Source organism: Manis pentadactyla, chromosome 8, assembly GCF_030020395.1.
Source record: "Manis pentadactyla isolate mManPen7 chromosome 8, mManPen7.hap1, whole genome shotgun sequence".
NCBI lineage: Eukaryota > Metazoa > Chordata > Mammalia > Pholidota > Manidae > Manis > Manis pentadactyla.
In genome coordinates, this window is record NC_080026.1 from 135,844,746 (window position 1) to 135,872,576 (window position 27,831).

The 27,831-nt window shown below is 46.9% G+C and overlaps 2 protein-coding genes across 6 annotated transcripts in view; one reads left to right on the forward strand and one right to left on the reverse strand.

Annotated features, from left to right (window-relative positions):
- INSYN2A (inhibitory synaptic factor 2A) overlaps positions 1–13,441 on the reverse strand; it is a 57,161-nt gene extending 43,720 nt beyond the window's left edge. The window contains exon 1 of the mRNA XM_057506480.1: positions 13,028–13,441. The gene's annotated coding sequence lies outside the window, so the exon portion shown is untranslated. The remainder of the gene's footprint in view (positions 1–13,027) is intronic.
- Positions 1–27,831, forward strand: part of DOCK1 (dedicator of cytokinesis 1) — a 480,397-nt gene that overhangs the window by 246,932 nt on the left and 205,634 nt on the right. The window lies entirely within an intron of this gene.

The window sequence follows — 27,831 nt, forward strand, 5'->3', positions numbered from 1 at the left end:
TGGTTAGATTCATTGTCCCATTTAATTTCCTTTAATACACTGAGATGATATTTTTCCAGATACTTGTTCTCTTCCTCAAAGGTCATTGATGAAGAGAATTGAAATGGAGCATCTGAATGAAAGCAGACCCCTCCCGGATGAGGCGTGTAGGGAGGGTGCCGCTCCAGTGTTCAGCAAGTGGGGAGACACTCCTGAGCCCCTTCCTGTCCCCTTGATGTGTGGAATACTGCAGTGGGCTCATTAAGAACCAGTGACCATCCAGTGGGAAGGTGGAAAAAGGGACCCTCAAGGAGCTTCTCTGCAGGCTTTGGTGCAGAAGAAAAACCATCCCAAGTGGCCCCAGTTTATGCATATCTGTGATTTCAGAAAGCACATTTCAACCAACAGAAAACCTATAGTCAGTTACTTCAGCCACACAATATAAATTGCTGTTACCATAGACTCACCCTGGCCTGGGAGCAGAGGAAATAAACAATCCATTTTATACCTGGTTGGCATGCCTGACATGGTTCGACTTTGAGGTCTTAGAAGACCCAGAAAATGGCCTTTCAGTGGACCAGACTTCCCTCTTCATTTATTTCACCATTTACTTCGTTCTTAGAGTTCACTGGCGTTAACGTTTGCTCATCCTCTGTCCAAATGGGATCTAAATCAGTAGAAAGGGATTCACAAAATTTCTTGATGCTGGTGAACATCAAGTGGAAAAGAAAGCCTCCTCCAAATGAGAATGTGAAAAATTCGTTTTCATTGCAACAGCAGCTAGTTTTGCTAAGTAATGTCCAAAGAGTTCAGTAAAACTTGTTTCAACAACCCACCCACCAAAACCGTGTGTAAGATTAGTAAAAGAAACAAAACGCCCCACTTCTCTCCCCTGAAGCCATGACGATAGAGAAAATATTAGATACAAAGGGCTCTAGTTTTGGCTGTAGCTCCTGAGTGCCGTTTGCCTTTTCCAGCAAATGTCCCACCTACTCTATTGCCTGGATGGTTTCAGGCCATTAGGTGGCAATCAGCTGGTAGTCCAGGGCCCAAACCCGGAGGTTAGAGTTGGTGGAATGCAGAAGAGGTGGCTTCCCTTTGTTAGGCTTTAGGGGAATGTCACTCCTGTGAAAACAGGTACAAACTGGAATGGACTTTGACACTTTTTTGCTGTATAGTTAACTCTGATGAATCCGTGTATTTTTTACTAAATGGATGTTTGACATGATATATCTGAAGCTAAAATTAGAATATCAGTTTTTCCAAAAAAACTAACTACATCAAGAGAGTATGTTTTCCCCACTGTTTTTTGAAGCTGAGTCTCAGGAAACCATATTGGAACACCCAGGGCAGGATTTCTGCTTGGAGATCACCCTTCACTGCAATTGAAACCATTTAGAGTTGAAGATGCAGCCCGTCTTTCTGGCAGGGCTGTTTACGTGCCCATCTATTACCATCCAGATGGATCTCCCTTGAATTTTTCATCCTAGTGCATTTCCCGTGTTGCCCAGGTCTAGCGAAACTGTAGACTTTGCAAGGTCTTGGGTTTACTGCAGAGGTATCTTAGCCAAGATAAAAGGGAAGAAAGGAGCATATATATATTTTTGGTTATCAGCTTCTATCTATAAGTGGACAGCAAAATGTAGAAAAACTAAAGTCCTAGGAGTCCAGGGACAAAGGCTAACAAGACGCCACCAACAGGTAGTATGTGTGGTCTCCCCAGTTCTGATCCATTTTGTCAGCCATGGCCGAGGGTGGAAAGACTATCTTCATTTGGATTCTCAAGTCTCTCCTCTGGTTCTTGGGCTAAACCCACTGTGGGGAAGGTTTAAGCCGAGTGGGACAAAAGGACCTAAGTTACAACCCCCAGAATGAAGGAGGGGTACCTTTTCTTTCCTTCTGTTGCAGCTGATGGGGGATGAGAGGATCCTCAGGGATAGTTCACCACCCTAAAGAGAGGTGCTGTCAGTCTAGACAGAACTTAGGCCCTGCAGAGAGAGTGTGTACAGTTACTCATTTGGGACATGGAAATGAAGGGAATATTCCCTGTAGCAGGTGAGAGGTCCTCACCGCAGGTGCACTTGGGGCTAAGGTTTAGCGTTCAGGATGCAGTGTCTCATAGTAATGGGTGGGACGTGAGAAACTCAAACTGAAAGTGTCCCTGTGTTGTATACCTGACACCCAAATTCCTTAAAATAGACCCTGCTTCTGTATCCACCCTGGTGGTAGTTTCTATGCTGCCAGGTTAGCTGGTTCTTTAATCCTTTCCTTGACCAACAGCTATTGTGAACTTCTTTCTTCTCCATGCATAGCAATAAGGAGCTACTCTTTAAAAATAAGAGGTCACACCCCATGCCCTCAGAGTTCTGTTCTAGTGTCTTTAAAAGGTTTGTCTCCCTGTGCACGGGCTGCTCAGCAGTGTCTGCAGCAGCCTGCAGGGCCTCAGTGTTCCTCCCTGGGAGGTGGTCAGGACAATGGCCTGACCCCTGGGGTGGTCTGTGCTCTACCCACGAGCATAGCTGCTGTGCTCACCTGGGCTGAGAGGGGAGCAGAGGCACCCGGTGTTAAATGCAGGATGGAACTGGGCTTGCAGTGGGGTTGGGAGACCCATGCCCCAGCTTAGGACAGAGCAGAGTCTGTCGGGGCCCCCTGATGAGGGCCGCTGGTGCTTTGCCTGTTCCAGCCCCAGTTCAGCCCCTCCCAGCTGGTTACCACCAGCTCCCAGGGATTGTGTCCCGGTTCCCTCACTGTCTCTAGAACCTACCGTGGTCGATCTGTGCTCTGCACTTTCACTTCCCGCAGTTCATGTCCCAGGACTGTGCCCCACCCTCCTTTTTCCCTCAGTCTCCTGATGGCCCGTCAGGCCCTGCCTGCTCTGGCTCCTCCAGGCCTCCCTGCTGCCTTCACTCACTCAGGGCCGAGCACCTGCCCCGTTACCAGGTGCTGGGCACACAGGGAAAGGAGGCCCAGTCCTTGGGAATGTGGAGCCGAGCTCGGGAAAGCCACGCTCCTGTGGAGAACACCAGCCTGCTGTGCTTGCCACCACTGCAGAGACGGGGAGAACAGAGTGCCGAGACGGTTGCCAGGGAGTCAGGGCAGGCCTCTCCCGGAGGCGCACAGAGCGGGCCTCAGGCGTGAGTCACTGCTCCTTGAGGTCCTCAGTTCTCTTCTCCCACCAGTGCGAGTGATTGTGGACTAGGTCCTACTAAGCACCCCCTCTCCCCTGAACTCAGTCAGCCTTTGATATCTGCTAATTGGCTTAAGAACGTAAGGATGCACATCACAGTATGCTCACAGCTGGCCACCCCCCACCCCTCCCCTGCCCCGTGATGTTCTCAGAAGGCCTAGAATGGGTGTGGATTAGTGGCTTCCAAGGATTGTTCTCTGCTCCACCCGGACCTCGAGTCAGGCGGGATGTGACTGTGTCCTGAAACCCAGGCAGGAACTGGGTGAGCGGAAGGGGAAGCGAAAGTTTCATTGGTTTAAGTAAAACTGTCCAGACCTTCATCTTCTGAACCGTGGAGCATGTATCTTGAGTTTGATTTTAATACAGTATCACATTAAACTTTTTTCTGTGCTGATGGAGAAAGAGTGGACCCACGTACTCACAAAAGTGAATGGATGGCTCGGAAATGCTGCATATTTTATATTTAATCATGAGGTACAGTTGGCCCTTACTGTATATTTGTTCCAGTAACTTTGTTGGGCCTTGCTGGGGAGCGCCAGTGCGTCTGTTCTTACATCGTTCAGCTTTCTTTTTGGGAGTGGGATGTGGTAGTGGCAAAATAAATGAAGAATTTAATTTAAAAAAATCTCAGTAGCTTGGGTTAATGTAACGTTTTAGAGCATGGACTCTGCTAATCTCAGCCTTCTACCCAGACTCTGGAAGAACCACTAACTTCAGAGCAAAACTCAGTAGAGGGCCCAGAGCCCACCTTAAGTAAGATTACTTCAGAGGGGTGTGTGTTTTGGTACAAAGTTTTTGAATGACATAAATAACTTTCATTTTTCCTTACTTAGAAGTGAGAACATGGAATATAAAATTATACTCAATAAAATCAGTAGAGAGGTAATTCTGCACTAGTATGTGTCATGATGAACATGGGGAGGAAGGAAAAGGGAAATGGGGACACACAGAGAAAGACAGCGGGAGGGACCCAGCCAGACAGACCCAGGAGAGGACGGGTGGTGCTGAGGAAAGTACCTGGGCAGACTGCACTGCCTGCTGCCCGCTGGTCACTGGGGCACAGGCACGTAAAGTCTGGACGGACTGGTCAGTCCGTCGCTGTCAACTTTCTGACTGCTCGTCATGGGGCATTTGCAGCAGCCCCTTCTCCTCCTATCCAGTGGAACTTGACAGTACATCCTGGGCCAAAACAAAAATCAGGACAGGCTCCAAGGTAGGACAAAGTACAATTTATGTTTGATGAAGTCCCCAACCCACAATGTATTAAATTTAAGGGGTAATCATATTTTGCGTTCATATTTCTGTGTTCTGCTTCAATCTCTCAATCTCTCCAGCAACTCCTAGGAGCTGATGCCCTCTTAGTTCACAAGGATTGCAGGAAAGGGAAAGAAAGAACAGTGGGAACAGACTGCGTCGGTTAGTGAAAAGAAGTTACCATCGTAGTGAGTAAGCAGTGCGGGTGAGCATGAAATGACTCTGTGCACATCGGAATCCTAAAAATATGTTTTAAAGGGAAAACACAAATCTTTCCAAAGCCTCAAGTGACCCCTTTATACCTTGGCCTTGAAGCTTTGGAGAGAATAGATACTGAAGAAATGGAACCTTAAAAAAATTTTTTTTTCCTTTTCTAAAGAAAGCATTTCTAGCCACGTAGGAGAAGAAAATCAGGAGGGAGGCAGGAGGCAGGCAAACCTGCGTCTTGCCCAGGGGCTCGGTCCCTGAACCTGGCTCTCTAGGAGAGTGAGACGGTCCCCACCCCAGTCCAGTGATGATTTCTAGTGGGTGCACACAGGGCAGCAGAGATCATTTTAATGCACGATAAAGAACCACTGGTCCACATGTTCTGTTTAATTTATTTTTCTTCCCCCACTGGTCCACATGTTCTGTTTATTTTTCTTCCCAACCCCTGTATTCTCTTTTCTCCTGTATCCCTGAAGCAGAGAGCAACATGTGGCACATAAAAGGTACCCATGAACATTGACTGAATGAAGGGATGAATGAATGATGTCCCAGGGGAGCAAGGAATGCCAACCCTCCCATTTTTTCTAGAATGAACCTGGGACTCAGCCTCGTAGAGGGGTGTTGAGCAGCAGAGCCCAAGTCGTGGCCAGCGGGGTCCCTTTCCATGGCCTTGTGTGTGGGTCCACAGTGGAGGGAGAGTAACAGTCTACAGAGGAGGACAGTTAGTAACCAGTCCTCGTCACAGTTTAAAACACAGGTCTTTTGCAGTGTGGACTGATCACTCAGTGACAGATCACGTGTAAATTGTCGCCTGGCAGGTCCATAGCAGGAACAAGGCATGTGCTTACTTTTGTTCTTCTGAGATTTCTGGCTAGGCATGTAAAACGTCTAGATTTCAGTCCCTTCTTGGGAAATACACGGCGGGGGCAGCCTTTTCCTCCACGGATGCAGGGTTTGAGATTGACTTTTAGTATATTGTCAGTCTTTGAATGAATGATTTTCTTCTGGATTTTCCATGTAGGATTTTACAAACTGGTGAGGGTTACTTAATCTCACCTGTTTAGCATTCTCACATTCTACATCTTTTCCTGACATGGTGATTCCCGGCATCACAGGATTGTTAAGAACTCAGGTTAGAGGCCGACTGCCTGGTTTTGAGTGTTTGCGCCCTGTCCTGCATCAGTCCAGAGTCCTGGGCAAGCTGTGTGACCTGGGAGAGCAAAGGTAATAAATAATAAGAGCCAGCACTCCCACGGTGCGCACCACAGGTGAGGCACTGCTTTGCACTTTATGTATGTTCTAACATTGCAGTTGCCACTTTTTATAAAGGTGGGGAATCTGAAGCACTGGTCAGGGAGTCAGTGCCCATGGTCACAGGACAGTAACTGGCAGAGCTGGGAGCACCAGTGCAGACCGTGTGGCTTGCACACCACACTCACTGCTCTGGTCTGGGATGAGGCCTCAGGAGGTCAGTGCTTATAAAGCCTTAGTGTATGGTGGCTGGTGATGAATGGCTGTGGAGAGGGACAGCACCCTGGCGAACATGTATGCATGTGGATGACACAGGACATGTTATGTCAGAGAAACATGTTTGAAAACCACCCAGAAGGTTTCAACCTTGAATGGCTGATGAAAAAGCGTACAGTTGTATTAACATTTTTATTTTCAAGTTGGGCATGCCAAGTGGTCATTTTCACTGACTCTTTAAGAGTCAGAAATAATGCTTCAAAGCAGAATTTAAGTGGTCACTAGGAATGCACTGAGAACCGTGAGCCCTGGGTTACACTGTCCACCGCTGACGCAGCAGCTGGCCTCACCCCGTGGAGAAGCGCCTACCCAGCTTCCCCGGCCTGGCAAGGCTGGGGGGATTTTCATACAGCCAGTGTTCCACCATAGGAGGAGTCTCATCTTTCAGCCTTACTCTGGGTATTCCTGCGACACTAGCAAATATGATGGATGCAATCACAGTAGAAATATACTTAGAGTTAAGATTATATATGAAGACAGAAAATAGCAAGAACAGAACCAATTAAACAAGGAATGGGAAACTACTATGAAGCCATCAATCTAACAACTACTACTAAAACAAATACAGTCAATGATTGAGAAAGGCAGTTGTCATGTCTTCAGTGACCTGAGACGCCAAATGGAAAAAATATGGTTTGAAAGTGAGAAACTTACCTTTTCTCTTATTTCTTTAATTTCAGACTCTCTATGCTTAACATGTGGTTTGAACTATTCTTTGGGATGTTTCCCTGCCGTACAACTCTGAGCTGTGAGTTTCAAGTGCATGGTTAGAAGGAGAGGAGCCATTTGTGGCTTGTGATTTCAACAAGGAAAAAAAAAAAAACCCAAGTCGTATGCACCACTCTGGTATTGGTTAAAAAAAATTAAAGAAGTGATGAATTGATAGGTCTGGCACTGTGACACTAAGATCAATGGAATTAAATGTCATGACATCAAATTGGGATGTGAGGTCAAGACTGAGAGACAGACATCTTCTGGTTTTCTTGACACAATTAACTCTCCACTATTCTGGTAAAACTTCAGTGAAAATTCCTTTCAACCAAAAATGGCAGCATTTAGGATATAAGAGCATTTAATCTATCTGGTTGATGCAAGATAGTTTCTCATTTCCTCTGGTTTGTTTTTTTACTCTAATACTAGGTCATTAAACTCACACACATTCCTTCTTAAAGAGCTCAACTTCTGCATAAGTGAATCTTTACCAAAGGGAACTCTAAGGTAGAGTTTGGTGGTAGAAAACCCCAAATCTTTGGTACTTTTTCTTGGCTAAACACTGTGTGGCCACATGTAAGGACTGTCCATCTCTAGAAACAGACTTCTTTTTACCAGCTTCTCATGTTTTCTTTTCATTTCTTGCAAAAAAAGGCATGACGTGGAAGGGAAGAGAAAAATTATTGTCCGATATGGATTCCCTGAATTTCTAGCAAAATCACTGACCAGATTTGTTGTTAGTAGTCTCATGAAATATGTAGTAAGCACCTGTTATTAGTACTATTCTTAGTCCTTTAAGAATCTGTGCTGTGAATCCTTTGGTCCATTTTTCTCTTTGGAAGTATTTCTCATGGAAGTTCTAAGAAGTAAGAAATGATGAAAACGACTTTTTAAAATAATCTTTCTGGTTGGAAACTCAATCTCACATTTCTAGTAAATATCACATCTCTCCTGAAACTCCCCCGTTTCAGGCTCTCTGACTTCTCTGTCACCATTTATGTCCCCCTCCTCGTCTGCTGGAGGTGGCAGCCTTACCCCTTCTTCCTGTTGCCATGTTTCAAAGGATGGCCACCCCAGATGGTTCTCGCACAGCTGCCCCCTTCTGTCCATCCCCAGTGCTACCAGTCCCCCAAGGCACCATTACTGCACACCCTCAACTGGTCTGTTTTCTCTTCTCTGGTGTATCACTGACTACCAAGACTTAATCTCAAGGAATGGTATGTGATGGTTCAAAACAATAAATGGCCACCTGTCGCCAGTGACCAGAGGCCGTTCCTGCCCCACTGGCTCCCCCCTCCATTCTTCTTACTCTCTGATCATCGGTCCACACCTCTGCCAACTGTCCCGTCTCCCGCCCCCACATTGGTCTTGCTCTGACCACCCAGTGACCTGCCTTCAGCTCCGGGATTTGAGTGTGCTGGGCTCAGGAATTCCCTCTCAACCTTTTTCCCAGCCAGGCATCCTCTCTACAGGGCCCTTGGAGACGTGGTGTTTGACCTGTTGTCATTCTGCTTCCCACTTCCTTTTGTTGGTCCTCCTGGACTGGAGCTTTGTGAGGACCTCTCACCTGGCTCTGGGGCACTCATGCATGGCCCTGGCCCCTGTTACTAGCTCAGTATATTTCCATGAACCAGCAGTTTTTTTCTAGACAAACCATCAGCCTATCAATCTACCTTCCCTCTGCTTGCCCATTTTCAGAGCCCAGGTTTTACAGTTTCACTACATTTCCAAGGATGCTAAAATCACTTAAAGCAGATTTCACAAAGAAAAAAAGCAGATAATCTGAGGTGTTCAGAGTCTGACCATTAAGGACACATGGAAAAGATACAGGAACTGGCAACTCATGAACACAGGGCACTTCCCTGGGCACCACCAGCGTGGAGGGACCCACAGCCCCAGTGCAATAGCCTGGAGACACAACGACTGGTCAGTTTCATTGGGACGGACTGGCAGTGACTCTGATGTGTCGCCGTGGTGGTTCCTCGACAGCAGCTGAAACGAGGCCCCAAGCCTGCAGTCTCCCCTTTCTGCCCTTTCTCTCTGGAGTATCAAGGAGAACAGCTTGCATTTGCAAGGCTGCTTGCAGTATTTTCAGCATCCCATAGTCTCTTCCTCTGTCTCTCATATGCTGTAGTTTACTGCATTCCATTTCATGCCCCAGGCTGGATTATTAAAAGGATTGAATTGGAAGTTTCCATAGTAACTTCAATATAATCTTCGACCAGAATTTTGCCATGCCATTAGGGTTTTTTAAAGTTTCCTCACCCCCATCACGGCCATAATAGTGTGACTCGGGTGAACGTACAACGTGTAAATGTATCCCCTCTGTTCTTTTCTTGCTCATATTTTCTGACAGCAAGATGACAGTAAAGCCAGCATGGCTATGGATGCAAAAACTTTTGAGTAATCAGTTCTATACTCTATAAAAGGAATATTCACAAATAATGACTTTGGACTCCTCAGTTCTTTCTAAATCCCTTTGAAACAGGGAATTAGCCAAACAGTTTATAATTTAGAAACATGATTCCTTCCTTCTTGTCCGTATTACCTGATTTTCTGTATTCATGTTAATTTTCTTTCAGTCCCAGTTAGAACTGGGAATATACACTCAGCAGAAGGACACAGTTACCAGGTTAGAGTGTTTTGTTTTTATTTAGATGAGCAGTTTGTCACTTGATAATATCTTTGTATACCTCAAAGTCCCTCAACACATTCATTATCGTGTGAGTGATGTCTGAAGCGGGTATGACTCAAACCCATGCAGAATATCCTGATGGCTTACGAGAGAGGGGTCCTTGCAAGGGCCTATATCAGGAATTGAATTTAGAACTAGGAAATGTCTCTGAAATTATGGTTTTTCTTAATCTGAGAGATAAGATTCTTGGTTGCTTGGAGACACCTTAGTGCCTCAGGATCTAAAACAGATAGGTTATTATATTGTGGTTCAAAGGTTCAAACCGATACATTGTATAGTTTACTGCTTAACATGAGATCACAGAGATGTCTAAACAACTTGTTTATATGAATCAGGGCAGGTTCCCCACAACTTGGTGCTCAATCTCTATTTTGTCCTTAACGTATAAGAAAAATACACTTTAAAATAAATGAAAAGTTTTGATGTTTTGCTACATTTATATTATACATTAGCTCAAATATTGGATAAAGACTTATCCAAATGTTTGTGTGCGAATTTCATGGTAATAAAAGTCATGTAACATCAATCATATTAAATTTTTCTTTAAAATATTGAAGTCACTCCATAATGTTATGAAATATTAAAATCAAATATGTGAAGAGACTAAAAAGGATCTGCTTCATAAATTACGTGAGCTCATTTCATGTTGGAGAATAAAGTCTCAGTGGAACTACAGTAGGGAAGGGATGTGGGTGTGGGTCTTCATAGTTACAAAGCAGTTGTTTAAAATGACGATGCTGGTTTTGTCTGGGAAGGCCTAATAACCTCACTTTCCCCAACTGACTGTGGTTTGCCTCAGATATGCATGATTTGTGTGGTTACCCAAGCTTCTTGGGTGCCCCTGATGGGTTTAGGAGCAGCTTTGACATGCAGCTGCTCAGGTGTCCAGTGGGCTAGTCCAGGACTTTAGAATAAAGTTCTTGGTGACCTGTCCCTGCCTTCCTAAATTGGTGCCAGTCCACAGGGCTGTCACACTGCAGTGTAGCTGTGATTTCTCTATCATTACTCCCTAAGAGGCAGCCTGTCCCCAACATAAGTAATCTGCTTCTCATACAAGGGAGTGCAGTAGTTTCTCTAAATGAGACAGCCATGGGGTTCGGGAGCCAGGAGAATACAAATGTTTAGCCAAGTGAATGCATCTGTCCAGCTGGTCCACTGTGATCAACTGTTAGTTCTGATAATCATTTTTATTTTGTCTGTTTATTTCAACGTGTAGGCGTCTTCCTGGTAGACTGATGCCTTACATGCACAAGTGTTTCCTTATTAATTATTTTTTCCTCTACAGAGGGAGAAATTAAAGACAAAATATTCCCTATCCTGCCATGGGGAAAACAGTTAGGGCAGAACAGAGAAGCCCCCAAACTAGTCATAGAGTAGCCCATTTGCCACTGGGCCTTTTGACAGCTCTTGGTGCAAATAGAGCTCTCAGCTTTTACCTTGTTAGCATGTTTCTTAATCAGTAGTTGTGCTTCTCAAAAGGATAATAGGCCTGCCTTAGTAAAAGCTCAACGTCCTAATCACAATAATACAAATAATAAAAAAGGAGGTTGTGGCAAGCATGGTAAGTTTAAAGGCATACTTTGCTTTCCAAGGGCATCCTGTCTTTAAGTAGAGGGCTTTCATTTACCTAAAGAAATTAAACGGAATTGTTCTATCTTTAAGGAAATGATGAATTTAGTGAAGAAAAACAAAAACTCTCTGTAGCTAACATAATTTATGCAAAATCATGCAATTAGTGATAACTGTGCTACACATTTTTTATCCAAATGCGTCTCTAATAAAACCATCATGAGTAGCAGTGCCATCTAATGTAAGTAGTAAACATGGATAGTAAATTATTAATATCTGGTGAGGCATGCAGATGGCAGGATTTCCATTTTTCCTTGGAGCTGCCTGTGTAGGTTTGCTAATCATTCTTGCAAAAAAATGTCAAAGATAAATACGAACTTTTTTTTGAAAAGTAACATTCCACAGGATATGAATATAATCAGTAGCACACCGTGAATAGCCCAAAACAGCACTCCACCTCTGCAAAGCTAAATGCTGGTTACTGTCTCCTCCATCTGTGCGGCATAAGCTTACTTAAGGCTAAAGCATTTTCAAATGTGTACTACTCCTTGGGAATGGCTCAGGTCAGGTGATTTGGGTGGTAATTTTTCAGTCAAGTCCCCAGCTCTGTAACCTTGACAGCCCCCACCGGCAAAAGGAAAGGTAACCCCCCATCAAGTCCTTGTCCGTGGAAAAATCTCCAAGCGCACACCCTCCACCCTCTGCTAGTTTGGGCTGTAGTCTTGGGAAATGATGCTGCGGGTTCCTAGCCAAGGCAGGGTAGCCCGAAGTTCCTTTCCACTCCTGCCAGTTCACCTCGGGATGCGTCCCCAGAATTTAAGCGCCTAAGCAGACAAGGTCAAATTGAAGTGCTTGTCTGCCGCCTCTGGCTCAGGAGCCCGAATGGGCTTCCAGCCCCCGAGGCACAGACCTGCAGCAGGAGAGGGGGGTCAGGGCGGAAGCCTTGCTCTGTAGAGGAGCCAAACGCACCCATTTTCTCCCCTATTTACTCCAGAGGCGCCCCTCCTCCCCCACTCCTGCCATCCTCTTATCGTTAACTCCATCTCCCTTTGGCATATTTTTGGGTAGTAGAATGCTGAGGTCACAGGGACAGGATCTTAATCCCAGCGATGGAGATGCCAGCCGGGAACCCCGAGCATGACCAGCAAGACGCAGACCCTCGCTTTTGACTTTGGGCTCGAGGCGCTGCCCGGCGCCGGGCCGGCCCGGCCCGCGGGCTCCCGCCTCCCTCCTGCCCTCGCCCGCCCCGAGCCCGCTCGCCCAGGCTGCGGCGAGGTGGGGTTCCCACGCCTGTCCGGGTCTGACGCGGGATGCCCAGCGCCCCGCAGCCCCGCGGGCGCCGACCTCGGCCCGCAGCCTCGGGAAGGTGCCAACCCGGGCGAGCCCGGGCGCCGCGGGAGGAAACGGGGAGTTCACGTGGGCAGCTGCCTCGCCCCGGCTCGCCGAGGGCCCCTCTGCTCGGTCTCATCCCCCCGAAGTTAATCAGCCGTACTTGCCAGTTCGCTTTAGTTGGGGAAATACTTGAAAACCTCGAGACGTGCCGGGGCCCCCGGGTCTGCCCGGCCCGGGCTGGCGGGCGCTCGCGAGGCCGTGGCGTTCGTCTGGAGCCGCCAGCGCCGACAGGCAGCCCCGCTCCTCCCCGGCCGTCGCCAAAGTTGCCGGACGCCCCTCGGCGACCGGGCCGCGCCACATGCAGTTGCGTAACCTCGCCCGCCGCCCGGTCCGCTCCCGCCCGCACCGGCGCGTCCCGGCCCCGGGCGCCGCCGAGCCCCCGCGAAGCCAGTGCGGGAGCGGCGCGAGCGCCCGAGCCGGGGTCCGCGCCCGTCCGGGCGGTGCGGTGCCCGCGGCCAAGCGCAGCGGCGCCGGGGCGCGGGCGGAGGGCGCGCGGGGCCGCTTACCTTCCGCTGCTCACGGAGAAGTCGAGGTCGGTGCAGCGCCCGGCTCGGGCATGTCTCGCCGCGGACCCGGGCAAGCCTGGCGCGGCACGGAGCCCTCCGGACAGGGCATCCGCGGAGGGGCTCGCCGGGCTCGCGCGGAGGAACGCTCTGCTCCGGGGACTTGGCCGGCTGCGCGCCCGCCGCCCGCCCCCTCCACCGCCGCCGGCCCGGCCCGGCCGGCCCCCCGCGCCGCAGCTCGTCCCTCCGGCCCGGCTCAGCGACGCGCGCGGGGCGGCAGCGGCTCGGCCGGCCCCGGGGACGCCCGCGCGCTCGTTCGCTCGCGGCGCGGCGGAGGCAGCCCCAGCCACCCGGCTCCGTGCTTCTCCGATGTCCTCATTTACTGCGATCGTCTTCGGCGAGCTCGCGGGGCCGGGGGGCGGGAGGCAAGTCCTTGCTGCCGCCCGCAGGTCCCGGCCACTCCGCGGAGCCGGGCCGCCGGAGAAGAGGGCGCCGGAGCCGCGCGCCCGCCGCCTGTGCGCCCGGCTGGCACCGAGGCGGGCGGAGCCCGGGGCCCCGCGGGGCGGGGGCGGGGGCGGCGCGGGGCCGGGCCGGGCGGCCGCGTGCGTGGGCTGGGCGAGCAGGAGGCAGCGGGCGGAGGGAGCGCGAGGGCCCCGCCGCCGCCCGAGCCGGAGCCGGGGAGGAGAAGGTGGTGCGGGAGCCGCCGGCGACTGCCGCCTGCGCGCGGGGCTCCTCCGCGGCGCGTCCTCGGGGCTTCTGGGCTGCAGGCGGCGCTGCGCGGCCCGGGAACTTGTTGAGTCTACCCTCGGCCGCCTCCGGAGCCGCTGGAGGGCGGAGGACCCTGCGTTTTATCTCCGAGGGGTCGTTGGGGACCCGCGCGGTGGCTCCCAGCTGTGGCAGCCGGCCCAGCCCAGCGGGGCTTTGAAATCCAGGAACGCTGGGGGGCTTGGGCGCCTGATCCCTCACCTGCGGATTGCTGTCTGGTGGAGGCCGGAGACAGGGGCGTGTTTCTATGCAATGCAACCCAGGGTCAGGCCTTCTAAGTGGGGACCGGCAGGCAGTCCGGCTGTGAGTGGTGGACCTAAGTGGGTGTGTTGGCCCACTGATATCAGGAACAAGCCGGTGCCACCGCGACTCCTAATCAAGACCCCTATCCTCCCCTTCACACACACACACAGACACACACACACACACAGACACACACACACACACACACACACACACACACACACACACACACACACACACACACACACACACACACGCCACCCACCTGCAGATGCCACCAGCAGGGACTGCGCTTGGTTCAGGGCAGAGTTGAGCCCACTTGGAGAGTAAGAGATCTAAGGTGCACGAGGAGATGCCCCCCCCCCCCCAAAAAATGCACAACGAATAGAGGGTCTATTGAGCTCAAAGCAGCTGGCCCAGAGGTTTCCCTGATTCCTGGCTGACCCTGGTACCCGGGTCTGGGACCAAGCAGCTAGCCTGCCGGACATCTCCTGGTCTCTACATTTCTTTAGGTGTGGGGGCTTGAAGTTCATTCTTCTTGAACATACTTGAAAGTAGCCACACTCATTAGTCTGAATATTTCCCAAGAAAGGACTTAGAAATGGTGGGCCCGAGGGCAGCGACGGGCTTTGGAGAGTGAGTGGGGAGGACAGTGGCAGAGTCCCTTGGCTCACCCAGCTCTGCAGACAGAGCTGCCCATGCGCACCCACACCTTTGCCTGCACGTCCCTTAGTCTCTGCTCCAGCCCCAGGCCTGGGCCCCAGCCCTTGCTCCCTCTTCGTTCATTGAGCTGAACTGAGCCTAGCCCTGTGCTCAGCAGAGGGTCTGTTCTTTATGAATTGCTTTATGCGAAGTGCTTTGTCTACACCTGAGTGCTTAGGGCATTGTATCCAGGTATTTCAGAAGAAAAAACCTCCTGAGATCTCCTTTCTTCTCTCACTTCTTAGCGTCCTTTGGGACACAACTCTGTAAGCCTCGAGTATCCAGATAATGTCCAGGAAGTGAGTGGCAAATTGAACCTGTGACCCCAATTCTGCCCACTCACTTTTCGTCAGCTGTTCTTAACTCTGATCCCCCAAGTCTAATTTTCAGCCTGTTTACTTCTCTGCTGCCCAGTGATGCTGGTGGGAGCCAGCTGGAGAGGGATACCAGGTTACGGGTGTGCAGCCTGGAAACCCCATATTCTGCCTGGCAGGGAGCTGTTGCTGGGATGTGTAGGATTTGGGGACATTTAGTGCCATGATCCCTCCCTCATAATCCCCCTGGGAAGATGTGCTGTGGCTCCTGTGGGCTCCCTCATTCTCCCACTGGTCTGGGGAGCTGTCCGTAAATCCTGCTTTATGGCTAATCCATAAAACTGAAATCTGCCTTCCATCTCTTAAACATGTCACTGTAAATAAAGCTTCCAGGAAATACCGGAATTGTGCTGGTGGTAACGGACAGCTACATTTTTAGGGGCCATGAGTGAAAACAGATAAACATAAATGCCTCACAGCAGGACAGAGCAGAGCCACAGGGGGCAGTGTGAGCTGGCAAGAGATGGGTTCTGGGGATAATTGTATTTGAGATCCACACGATGGATAAATTCTAGGAAGAAAGCAGAAAGCTGTAATTGGCAGGTTAGAAAACCCACTTACATGAAGAGGAGAGTTTAACTGAACTTCTTAGGATCATCAAGACTTATTTGTAGTTTTTCTGTCGTTCTGTAGACTTGGTTGCATTTCTGAATCTATTAAAACCACTGGCACCCCCCTTTCTTGAAGTAAACCATTTGTTTATATATTGTATAATTTTTAAGTATTCAACCTCACAAACAGAAATATTGATGAAAACTTGGTTCACCAAACCTTTGGCTGTGGAGAGAGATTCCACATGGGAAAGATGGATGGGCCATCAAGTGCTAATCTTTAAACACTGTGCTGGGGGCTGGCTGGCATGCAGGGGATTCAGTCATCCACCAACTCACAGACCCCCACTGCATACATTTTTATGGATGAGATCTGCATATTTTTAGGTTCTAGAATGAGTCGTTATATTCAGTTTCCTCAAAAAAGAGTTAAGCTTGGTAAAAAGATTTATTTTTTGGTATTTTAGTAGGTTCATTTTAGAAATTAGGCAAAAATTGGTTCTTTATAGTTTGCTTCAGATTTTTGCTGAAAAAGATGGACTTGAAAAGGGAAAAATAGCTACTTTTAAAGTGGGATTTCCTGGAAGCAACCTCACCTAAAGAATAAAAATGCAAGGAAATATGAACTGGATGACTAAGAAGACATCCGAGTCTCTCTTCTTTGGCTTCCTCCTCAGAAGTGTACAGGTGTTGGGCAGAGAGTCGCTGGGTTTCTAGTCGTGCAGTTTAGTAAATTTTGAGGTCTCAACCTCCACATTAAGAAAGATGAGAATATACAAGTCAAAGCTGTACAGGCATGTATATGACTGTTTTGTCCATCTGAGTTGCAAACTGGAAATAGCCCTGATATCTATCGACAATAGAATGGATAAAAACCTCTGGGTTTATGCGTGCAGTGGAGTACAACACAGCTGTGAAAAGAACTAATTGTTGATGCAGGTAGTATTATAAAAGATATTTGCAAATATTATGCAGGAGAAGCCAGGCACAAGAGTGTATTTCAGATGATCCATATGAATGAAGTCCAAGAATGTAAAAAAAGCCATAAATGTCAAAACGGTGGTTACCTTGGAGCTTACTGATGGCACAGGGCCACCCTGTCGTCTGTGGTGCTGGATTGTTCTGTATATTGAACTAGGTAGTGGCATAGTTTATACAGATGGGAAAATTCATCAAGATAGTCTTCTTCTCAGGATGCCTCCATTCTGTGTGGGTATAATCACTGTGTCTGTGCAGTGTCTGCATACATAATACCCAGTAAGTCTATTCCTTTAAACGAACCAATAAGCTTACTGAAATTCACTTGTCTCTGCTGAAGCCACTTTTTCTCCAAAACTCAAGGTAAGAGAAAAGCAGGGGGTCTGCAAGCTCACCCTGCCACTGGTGAGACTTCTTGTTCAGCTGCACCTCGGGGCTTCCTGCTTTGGGAGACCGCTGCTGAACACCTGCCTGACTCTCAGTTGCCGCTGTGGTGGAGTTCACTTTGGAAATGATTTTCCTCCCTCATCCTTTAATGTTCTAAAGTGACTGCCAGGCGAGCCTGTATCTGTGATGATAGGCTACATCCTTTAGTTCAGCAGCTGTGGTAACAGCCCTGCTCAACCCTTACAAAGGAGATGCATTGCAGGTCGACCTCGACCTGGAGGGGGACAGATCAGTAACATCACGACGCTTCGCTTTTCTCTTTCATGAACAAGGTGTAGTGCTCAAAGGGGCTCCAGCCAGACCTCGTCTTTTGCCTGGAACCCTTGTGGGACGCCCTTCTGAGTCATCCCCTTTGTCAGATGCAGTGCTGTCTGCTTTCTGGACTGGTTTTCTGAGCAGAAGTCTCCCTCTGTGCAAAGCCCCTGCCTGTGGCTCTGTGTTGTCCTGGCAGCAAAGCTGGGTTTCTGAAGTGCCCGCCCCTGCTCCAGGGGCCCTCCCCACCCTGAGCTTCTTTTCCTTCCATGATCAGTGCCTGGAAATGGTCTATTGGTTTGGAATACAGTTTGGCTTGGAAAAACCAAATATCACACAGATTGGTTGAAGTCCCTGGTTCTGTAATGCATCTTTGTGAATCTGATTTATCTGTAGGAAATGGAAGGTTTTATTTTTAAAGAGAATGGGGCATGGGGGTGGCTCTAGGTTTTCTTTCATACGCCGTCACTAGAGGCAGCAAAATATCAGACATGATGAAGAGCAAGCATGTGCTGCAGGCTCTCTCCCCTCCACCCCCAAACCCCTCATTTGCAGGGCTCTGATCAAACCCAAAGGCTTTTCTCACTCCAAAGTCAGTTACTCCCCATTTTTCTGTGAGGTGGATGTGCTGAGAAAATGAACACATAGGGCATAAACTTGATTCTGCTGACCTTCATTCATTCTGGGTGATGGGGTCTGTGAGGTTTTCCCATTATCCAAGCTTAATCCGCTGGGGAGCAAGCCTCTTCGCACCAAGGTAGATGGCCAAGAGGCCTTTCTTAATCCCTTCCGGTAGTGCCAGCAGTCTCTCTGAGCCTACCAAAGTCCTAGAATGCAGGTCCTATGGCCAGGCCCAAGAATGATACCTTTGACCAGAATTAGGTCAAGAGGGGTGAAAAATTGCTTTCAGATGTCAGTGTCTGCTCTGGTAATCCACTTCGCTGGTGGCAAGACTTGACAGCCCTTCCCAGGCTGTCCGTCCTGGTTCACATAGGCCTGTGGTCAGTTTAGGCAGGGTCCTCCCGAGGCAGATGCCCAGGGAATCTAGTACAGATATTTCCTTGTTTGCCCTCTGTTCTCCCGTTAGGCGTGAGGAGAGGGGAAGGAGAAGAAAATGGAACCCTGCTTGTCCTCCCACAAGCCCTGTTTGACAGTGATGATGGCCGGCCCACTTCGGTCGAACGCCTGCGGAATGCCGGCCACCTGGTACCCTGTGCAGTATCTCCTTTTGTCCTCATAGGACAACCGTGAAGTAGACCCTGTGATGCTCTTTTCACAGATGGAGAACAGAAAAGTCAAGCAATTCTCCAAGGTCATGCAGCTAGGAAGTGGTAGAGCCTAGATTTGAATCCAGCTTTGTGGAATGCCACGATCTAGCACGCCCCGCTCAGGTCTATTACTTTGATGTGAATTTGGAATTTGCTCAAGAACAACATGTCGTAATTTAGAGTTGCTCTGAATTTCCATGCCCCACGCAGACATTACGGCCCTGCTTGAGGATGTCATCAATGCCTCTCCTAATACTTTGCTGGCCCTAAGGTACATCAGGGACCTTTGCACAGGGGGACCCACACTCCACCAGGCCGTTGTGCTGGATCAGCTTGGCACTCCCGTGGGACAGATTCTGACTAGAAATGTTAACTGTAATGTCCAGCTCTCCTCAGGCAGAGGACAGGTTCAGGCCGGCTGAGGAGTAGGTCCAGGTGTTCTGTCATCTTTATGAGTTCTACCTCATCTTCTCACTGTATCAGTTATGCCTTGAAGTAGGAATGGCCTCGGTGACAGTGGAGTACCATTGTCATGGCACATTTGGATAGCTCCTTAATGCTTGTCCAAAGAGGATTGCAGTGGTACCAATCACACATTTTCTGTATTGGATAAAAACTATTAAAATAATCCATCACAATATGTGTTCCATATATATCAGAAAGACCTCTTCAGATCCTCCAGGGCCAGTGGTAATGCCACTGGGTTACGGTAGCCTTTTAATTACCTGACACAGCCCCTTGGTACTCAAATGGCCTCACCTGCATGTATTTGCTTACCTGTGTGGATCAGGAATGAGGCCCTAGCAAGCTGCCATACATTCCAAAGTGAGCGTTTTGTTTCTAAATGCCAACTTCCCGATGGGGAGAGTACAGAATTAAAAAAAAAAATCTCTAGTTATGTTTGATGACTTCTAAGGTACACACAGATTTTCAGTTCCGTGTTTTTCATAACCATTTCTGTTTTTGGTATTACCGAATCCTTGGGGAATTAAATAGATTGTTACTTTAATTCCACTGCACTGTAGATTGCACACCTCTCCGTTACCAGTTTGCCTCATTTTTGCTTTGTCACGTTCTGGAGCTGTGTTGAACTCGAAACAGGCACTACCTCAGAGGCTCACTTCTGGGTTGTCTTCTGTTAATGCTAGTGCAACTTTAACGGTAAGACAATAACCAAAAGCATAGTTTAACACATTTCTTATATGAGATGTTCTTCATGCAGAATTCCAAGAAAAACAAGACATTTTGATTTTAAATATTGCCGAGTATTCTTACTTTAAAAAAAAAAAGTCTTTTTTCATTTGTTTTCCCATAATCCATGCCCATAGGTTGAAATTCATATGGTTAGAATATACCGCAGGTGGTCACAGTTGGCTCTGGTCTCTGTATTCTGGCAGTCAAGGCTCTGGCATGTTCTCTCCCCTCCTTGGAAGAACTCTGAGTGGCCCTCTGGCCTCATGAGGTTGGAATAGGGATATTTTATGATATCCCGCAACATGCATTTCATTCAAGCGAGGGAGGGAAATCTTACAAGGCCTCTTCCCATTTGTCTTCACTGTCGGCTGTTTCAGTGGATTAAAAGAAGAGCCTTGCCGATCAGTGGGTGTTTTAAAAAATAAATCTGAGGTGTGGATTTAAAAACTGAGTCACCAAAAAGATGAAACAGCATTAGTAGAAAATCTGTCACTCAGTGTCAAGTTTAAAGGAGATCTTAATTCATTTTAGGTATATATTCAACTTGAACCCTAACATTGGTTTCAGAATTTGTTAAATATTGAAAACATTTACCCTCACAGTTGAGCAGTAAATGTAGGTTCAAGCTGCTGTGATGGATGCAGCACTAAGTGGTCTCTTTGGGCCACAGTTCAAAATGTCATCATCACACGTCATTTTTCCCTCCTGGCCCACCCTGCACCTCACATCTGCGCCCATTTGAATGTGGATTGCCTTAGCCATGTGATCAGCATGAGCAAATGTAAAATTACCCTTTCATTAGGATGTCTTGGGTTATGAGCATTATGCCCTGAAGTTCTAGTAGGAGATGAAATCTATTGATGATTTATTTTGTTCACTGTATCAAAGTATGAACATGAAGAATTTCATTTTAATGGTACCTTTTTCCCCCTTCCCAGCAGAGTAAATATTGTCACATGAAATAGCTGATGATACTTCCGAGTCCCTTAAAATAAATCTTGTGATTCATTCACACCATGAAAATAGTAAAGAGCCAACATCTTCACCTGCAGATTCATAAGTTATTGGCTCTTTCCTTTTCGGTCCCTGGGTGTTAATGAACATTTTCACTTCTGGAGCTTTCTGTGCTCCTGCCTCCGGCGTAGCCCGAGAATGAGGGCTCTTGCTGTCTGCTTCAGGCTCTTGGTCTCGGCCCTGGGAATGCCACGTTCAGCTTCCGCTGTTACGGGTGAATGGCATGAAATCAATTTGAAATTGTAGACAACTTCTCATAAGAAAATAGAGTAAGCAGATTAAAGCTGCACCACGTGTCGTAATCACCCCAACTTGGTCACGTAAATGGACTGAGGCAGATGTCCACAGCACAGATCATGTGGCTTTTCAAAGAAATGTCTTCCTTTTGTACCTTTGGTGTGTGTAGGAAATCTTTGTTGAATTCTTGCCTTTTTGATGGAAGTGCATACTCTGTTAGTATTTCAGGGACATTGTACGATATGGCTGAAGTGAAATCAGCTTAAGGTGTGATGCATATGACAAGTGTTGAAATGTGGTCAGTATTCACCATGAAATTGAAATAAGCTCCTGCTAAAGCAGAAGTAATATCTATATACCATGCAAAATGCAGAGATCTCCTATAGACTTACCTATTCTTTATTTCTTGATGAGCATGCATAATCTCTACATTTGAATACAGAATAGAATCCATATTTTAAAAGTTATTCATTCCTGCATATAAGTCCCTTTAAGCAAACTCCTTATGTGAAAGTATGGCATAGCAACAGGTGAATTGTAAGGTTTCACTTTAGCAAATGCTCTTTTGATTAAGTCAGTCTTCAAATAACCATCATCTCTCATGCACTTAGAGGGATTCAGTTTGTCAAAAATTACTTAATACATGACTATAGAAATGTGTCTATTGCAGCAAGTGTAATCTACCATTTATTCTTGTAAATGCATATATGAATACATGTATATACTGAGAATTTCTGAAATTGTGGCGGATCTCTGCATGTGTTCTGTGAGTAAAATAGGTCTGGACATGATCTGAGCTGCCAGCTCTAAATTCACTGAAGTCCTCTTATACCTTCTGAGTGGCATTTACTCAGTATATATCAGAACTCAAAAAATAAAGAAGCCACCTTATCTTGCAAAAGGGCCAGACACTATGCTAGTTGTGTTTGACATTTTTCTCATACTTTCATCCCTTCAGGGGGAAGTATGAAGTCCTAATACATGAAATGTTCTTGTGATATGTAAATTCGAGAGCTGGTTAAATAGGTCGGAAGATTCCTTGCCTGCACCTCTTTTCAAAGGTTTAGTAAATCAGAACATACTCAGGTGCTCTTTTTCGTACTACTACAGATCTTGTCCTATTTAGCTTAGTTTATTCCTGTTTTTATGATAGCCAGTATCCTGCTTTCCCTAATGTAAATAGACTTACTGGTTTATTAAATATTTTCATTAACACGTTTGCCAATTTCTTCTGGATAAATGACAACTCTTGGCATCTTGGGTCCTGTTCTCCGAGAAGGGTAGGCAGGTTTTGGGTACAGTCTCTCCCCCACTATTATTGCAGTCTGAACCTTCCTGGGGAACAAGAAAAGTATTACTACGCTTATTCTCTAGTCTTAATTCAGCTTAGTTTATGCTGGTCACTTTACACGAATTATCACCTTACTCCTCCTAAAAGAGCCCTATCATCTGCACCATTTCAGAGGAGGAAAGAAGCCCAGACGGTCAAGAAATGTGACTAAATAAGTTGGGAATCTTACAAAGAAGCTGCTATCCAGAAGTTATGGGCAGTTAGGTAACTACTCAACTTAGTGAGGCAAAATATAGAGCTGTGTTCTCCTTAATGGTTTTAAACTTGCACCTGAATGAACCATAACACTTTTGGAAGACCTGGAAGTACTGTCTCCTTTCCTAAGGAACAGAACAGCCCTGCATTCTTACCCATGTTGAGACCATGGATGCTTGCCACAGTGGGGCTGCCTTCATAGGCAACTGACTTTACTACCTAATTGTTAATGGAAGGAATATTTTATAGCAGGGGTTGCAAACGTTTTCTTAAAGAGTTAAATAGTACATATTTTCAACTTTGTGGGTCACACTGTCCCTGTCATGAAAACTCATCTCTGCTGTTGAAATAGGAAAGCAGTCACGGACAGGAGGCGATCACATGAGCTTGGCCGAGTTCCAGCACAACCTTATTTATACAACTAGGAGATGGGCCAGATTTGGTCCTCAGGCTGTAGTTTGCTGATCTCTGGTTCATTGCATAAATTGTTCCGAAGAATTTTGATGTTATGGAGACCCAAATTTTCAGGATGAATTAATAAAGCGTTTGATTCCTCACAAGAAACAGTACATTCTCCCCTTTGCCTTCTCAGATACACTTGATTCTAGGTAAGCCTGCTTCAACTGAGATTTGAGACAATTGGATCAGTGTATCCTAGCAAGGATTACTTCTGGTGAGGGATATGGTGATGAAGCCATTCCTCTGTTAGTTTTTGAGTAACAAACACTAATTCCATGTCTCAAGAGTCACATTCTTGAAAAAGGAAAGAAAAGAAAGAAAAACAAACCCAAACTGGGCACAGGTGTGTCATTGGACTGGAAGAACATCTTTTGGGGACACTCTAGTTATTGGAATTAAAATGCAATGATTTCTTCAAGGGAAAGCCATTAATGTGTCGGGTCTTTGCCCTGCCACCCCTCTGAGAAAACACTATATTAATTCAAAACAAGACAATACTGGACAGTTAATATTGGATTTTTAATCTCTGGCTGATTTATTTAAGTGCTTCATGAAACCAAATGGAATACCTTAGCTGTAGGCTTTTAATATTGGAGCTATTACGGTGACTTGATACATCTCTTTTGTTTTGAATAGTTTCCAAACAATTGAGAGAAACAGTTAAGTTTCCATAATTCTTCTTCTTACCCATGTGAATAATGATTAACTATTAGTTTACTGTGAATTTTTCACTACACTGAGTATCAATTATCAATCAAATATCCTTAGTAATGTTCTATTTTTAAGATTTGAATCTTTTCAGGAAGCAAAGATTTCATGACCCTGTGTCATTTTTTAAAATATGCCAAAACTGTGACATAGTGATCACTGAATTCATTGAACGTCGTTGTGTGTGTCACCATATGTCAAAGTTTGCTGGTGTGCCATATATCATTTGTGAATACTTTGTGATGTTCTCTAAATACATAGATACATTTTTAATTTAATTTTGTAGAGCAACATTTTTATGTTGCCTGTTATTAGGATTATGGAGAGCTCCTTTATTAAAATTATTTCATTGTACATTGTGCTATAATTTACCAAGTGGTAGTTAATATAATCTCTTTGGTGCTGACCATGTATTTACTTAGCAGTGAGAAGCTTAACCTACACTCCATTTCTTTCAAGTGTGTTTAAACAGAAGGAAGGATTTTGAAATTTATCTTCTCCCTGCTTAACTCTTGGAAGCACTGAAATTGGTTTGAATATCCAGAGGCGATTCTTCGGTTTCATACTCTGCTTCAACTGACAAGTGGCAGCTTTGAGAACCAGTCTTCATCTTCACACTAAGGTCTCACCTGATGAGACAGGATGTTTAACTCATAAGAGTTAGTAGAAGGCTGAGCTTGTCTTTAGAGTTGAAGAACAAAATGTGTGTGTGTGTGTGTGTGTGTGTGTGAGGGCTTAAGTTGGCTTTTTGTAAAAGAAAACAAAATATGAGTTCATCATGCATGGGAAAGTCTCATTTAAGATTTTCCCATAAAGCAGTGGGAGCTAGGGCAGGTTGAGGCTTGCCTACCAGAAAAGCAGAGCTGGGGGCTGGGTGTATCTTGGGATACAAGGTGGTTTTCATGATTTGCTGGGCTTGAGGGTGAGGGTGGGTCTCATCCCCATCTCATCACTGAAAATGTGATACAGGGCACCATGCCGCCCACCCCTGGGCAGGGCAGGCTTAGAGGAAGGCAGCAAATTCCACTTTTTTCTTTACTTGGTCAGAACTGCCTTGCATTTTAAAATGATGGATTTGGAAAATACAAAAGCAGTAAAAGTGCAAGAAAATCATTCAGACCAGTAAGTGCTCCATCAAATACGCTGTAAAATAAACACGGCCCACAACTGGGGCAATTAAGTGTTACACATCGAATTTATTGACAGAACTTCGGAGAGACCCAGGGATGCAACTACAGCTATAAATGGATGTACCCCCACATCTGTGAGTGTGTGACCCAGATAAGCACAGCCACTGAGACTGTTAATTCAGCTGCAGCTCATTTACTGAGTTTAGTTTGCCCTAGTAGGGCTGCAAGGATTTCAGTGTCCACCACGCTGTTTTCCAAGGACACGGAGACTTGGCATAAGAAATCCAAGCGTGGCTGCTGTGGCTGGTAGAAGCCACCATTCCCGCGGTAGAGTCACTTGGGCACATTACCATGCTATGCCAGTCTTAAGTTTTTTTTTTTTCCAATTGGGAAAAGGGGAAGATTTCTATCACTGTTTCTGGGTTCCCTCATAGCGAGAATGAAATTCTTTATGACGTCGTAAATTCAGTGGTTCCTGCCCCATTACCTATGGAAAGCACTGTAAAACTCCGTTCTGCACGTGACGTGGGCCCTGTCGTGCCCACAGGACGCCGAGCTCAGATCCCAGGCTGAGTGGCCCCGCAAACAAGCCCACAGAAGCCGGGGTGCACCAGTTGGATGCAGGGCGGGGTGCGATTGCACGGTGATACGGTCAGAAGGGGGCTTTCTGTGATCACGGGTAAATAACGCTCAGGCGGAGCCCAGGAATCCAGAAATGCAAACCCAGCAAGAGCCGAGTCTGGCCGACCTCCTGTCCTCTGCTTCCTTGGCCCTCAGGCCTCCTCCGGGCCCTCCTTGCTCGGCTAGATGCTAATGGCGCACAGGCCGAGGGGTGCATGGCTGCCCGCGAGCCCTTTGCTCTGCCGGTCCCTGCAGAAGCTGCGCGGGGGGCCGAGGACCTCGGACCTCCAGCTGGTCGGTTCTCCTCCCCCAAGGCGCCCTCCGTGCGCGGAGGTGACCGCCTAACACATTCCCTCCCACCGCCGCACCGTCTGCCCAAGACGTTACTAAATTTCCTTACGAGAGTGGAGTAAAAGCTCCGACTGTTCTTTGCTGATTTCTGAGTGTGACCGGGTCTCACTGATTTGATGCACTACCGCCCGCACCCCTTCTCCGCCTCTGTGCAGCCCAGCCGCCCCGCTGAGCTTGGCGCACCCGGTGCAGGAGGAGCTGCTCGGAGCGCCCAGGGCCGCTGGCTGCACAGGCGGCGTTTGCCCGGCTTTTCTGTTCGGCAGGACGTTTCTGCTAATTGACTCAGCGGGTTAACGGTCTAGGGGTGCAGGCAGAGGTCATCAGACACCTTAAGAGGAGAAACGCTCCTAAGCCCCTAAGCCTCATTTGCTGACCTTAGTAAAGCCAGCTTCTGTGTCTGCTATTTTCTGTCTTCGCAGAGGAGTGTGGAGTGACTGCCACCCCCTGTTGTGGATTTGGGGTCTTGAGTTGGATTCTAGCCAGCATCTGGTCCTCCTTTGAGGACGTTTTTATTATTGTCATATTTTCCTCTGACATTTAACAGCATTTATTACTGACATTTTAATACATTGATTTATTTTCCTAGTGGAAATTAGGTAATTGGCCAATTAAGAAAAGTTCAACCACCATCATTTTTATAAAAACATACTGAAAAGTAATGCAGGTAGCTGGTGAAAACGGAGCCTGGAAAAGGGACGCCCCTCACTCTCCAGTGGCTCCTGGGTGGGGTCTTGAGTGCCCCGGGGCTCCACCCTGAGATGCCAACCGTCTGTGAACACACGCCCTTTCCGGCGGGCCCTTCGCCCTTTTCACGTGGACGTGAATCTTTCAGATCATTTCCTGTCATTGTAAACAAGCCTGCAAAGTTTGCCATCATTCCAAAGTTTGAATATAGTGCCATTTAAAAAGATTTAAACCTGCAAACAAAATTAAATTTACTTTTGAGAATGCAATATATTTCTTCCTTAAAGTCAGTGCTTGGTAGAATATATTACAAAATTATTCAAAACTAGTGTTTGGCTTGGCAATTTTTAAAAATCAGTTTTTCCCCCCATTTAGCTTTTAAGAATGACCCATTACTAGTGGGTGTATAAAATTGATTATGTGCATTTTTTCAGTGACTCAGAGGAGACCATCTTGGAGGAAGAAGAATTGTTTAATCCCAGTTCACTGACTTCTCAGAGTTGTCTACTTGTTGGCCTCCAATTTTGTGTCTCCTGGCATCACGTGTGAAATTATTTCAAGAATCATTTTTGTCTTTGCACTCATGTGAAAAATGGTTTTAGGAGCAAAGGTACATGAGGCCACTGTGTGACCACTCTGGCTGTTATGTCAAGAAACGTGAGACTTCATTTTTTTTTCAAGTTATTTTGTTCTTATGAACACTTGAGGGAATATGTAAGTGTGTGATAGAATCCACACAGAATTTGAAAATGTGCTTCCTTTAAAAAGTAAAGAGGCTTTAATAGTCTAAGCCTTTAAGGCATGTGCTGAATGTTGAGGACCTGGTGTCCCGCTTCCTAATTTCTCACCTCACATTCCCTCTGCCCTTTTCTGCTTTCGCAACAGCCTGGTGACTTAAGCCATTGCCTGGGGAGGTTCTGCCTGGGAAATTCAGAACCTCTCCTGTTGTTTGAGTCTTGGATTTTGTGCAGTGTTTTCTCTCACCGAGGGATGCATTCACCAAGTCTCTAATATGCCCTTCCATGATGGAGGCTCCTCTGTGGGCGGCGTTGAGAGTCTTGTTAGCTGGCTGACTTGTTGCTTGTGTTGGGGACGCTTTTTCATTCCCCACCCTCCACACTAACCCACAAGAGGATGGAGAATTCACACTGACTTCCAGGCTGCTTCCTGCATCTCACTTCCATGGTGATATCCCCCTTCTCAAATTCAACTTTGGAGAAGCACTTTCAGTTTTAAAAAAAACAAACTTTTTTTTTAACTTTAACAATAATACGTGCATTTTG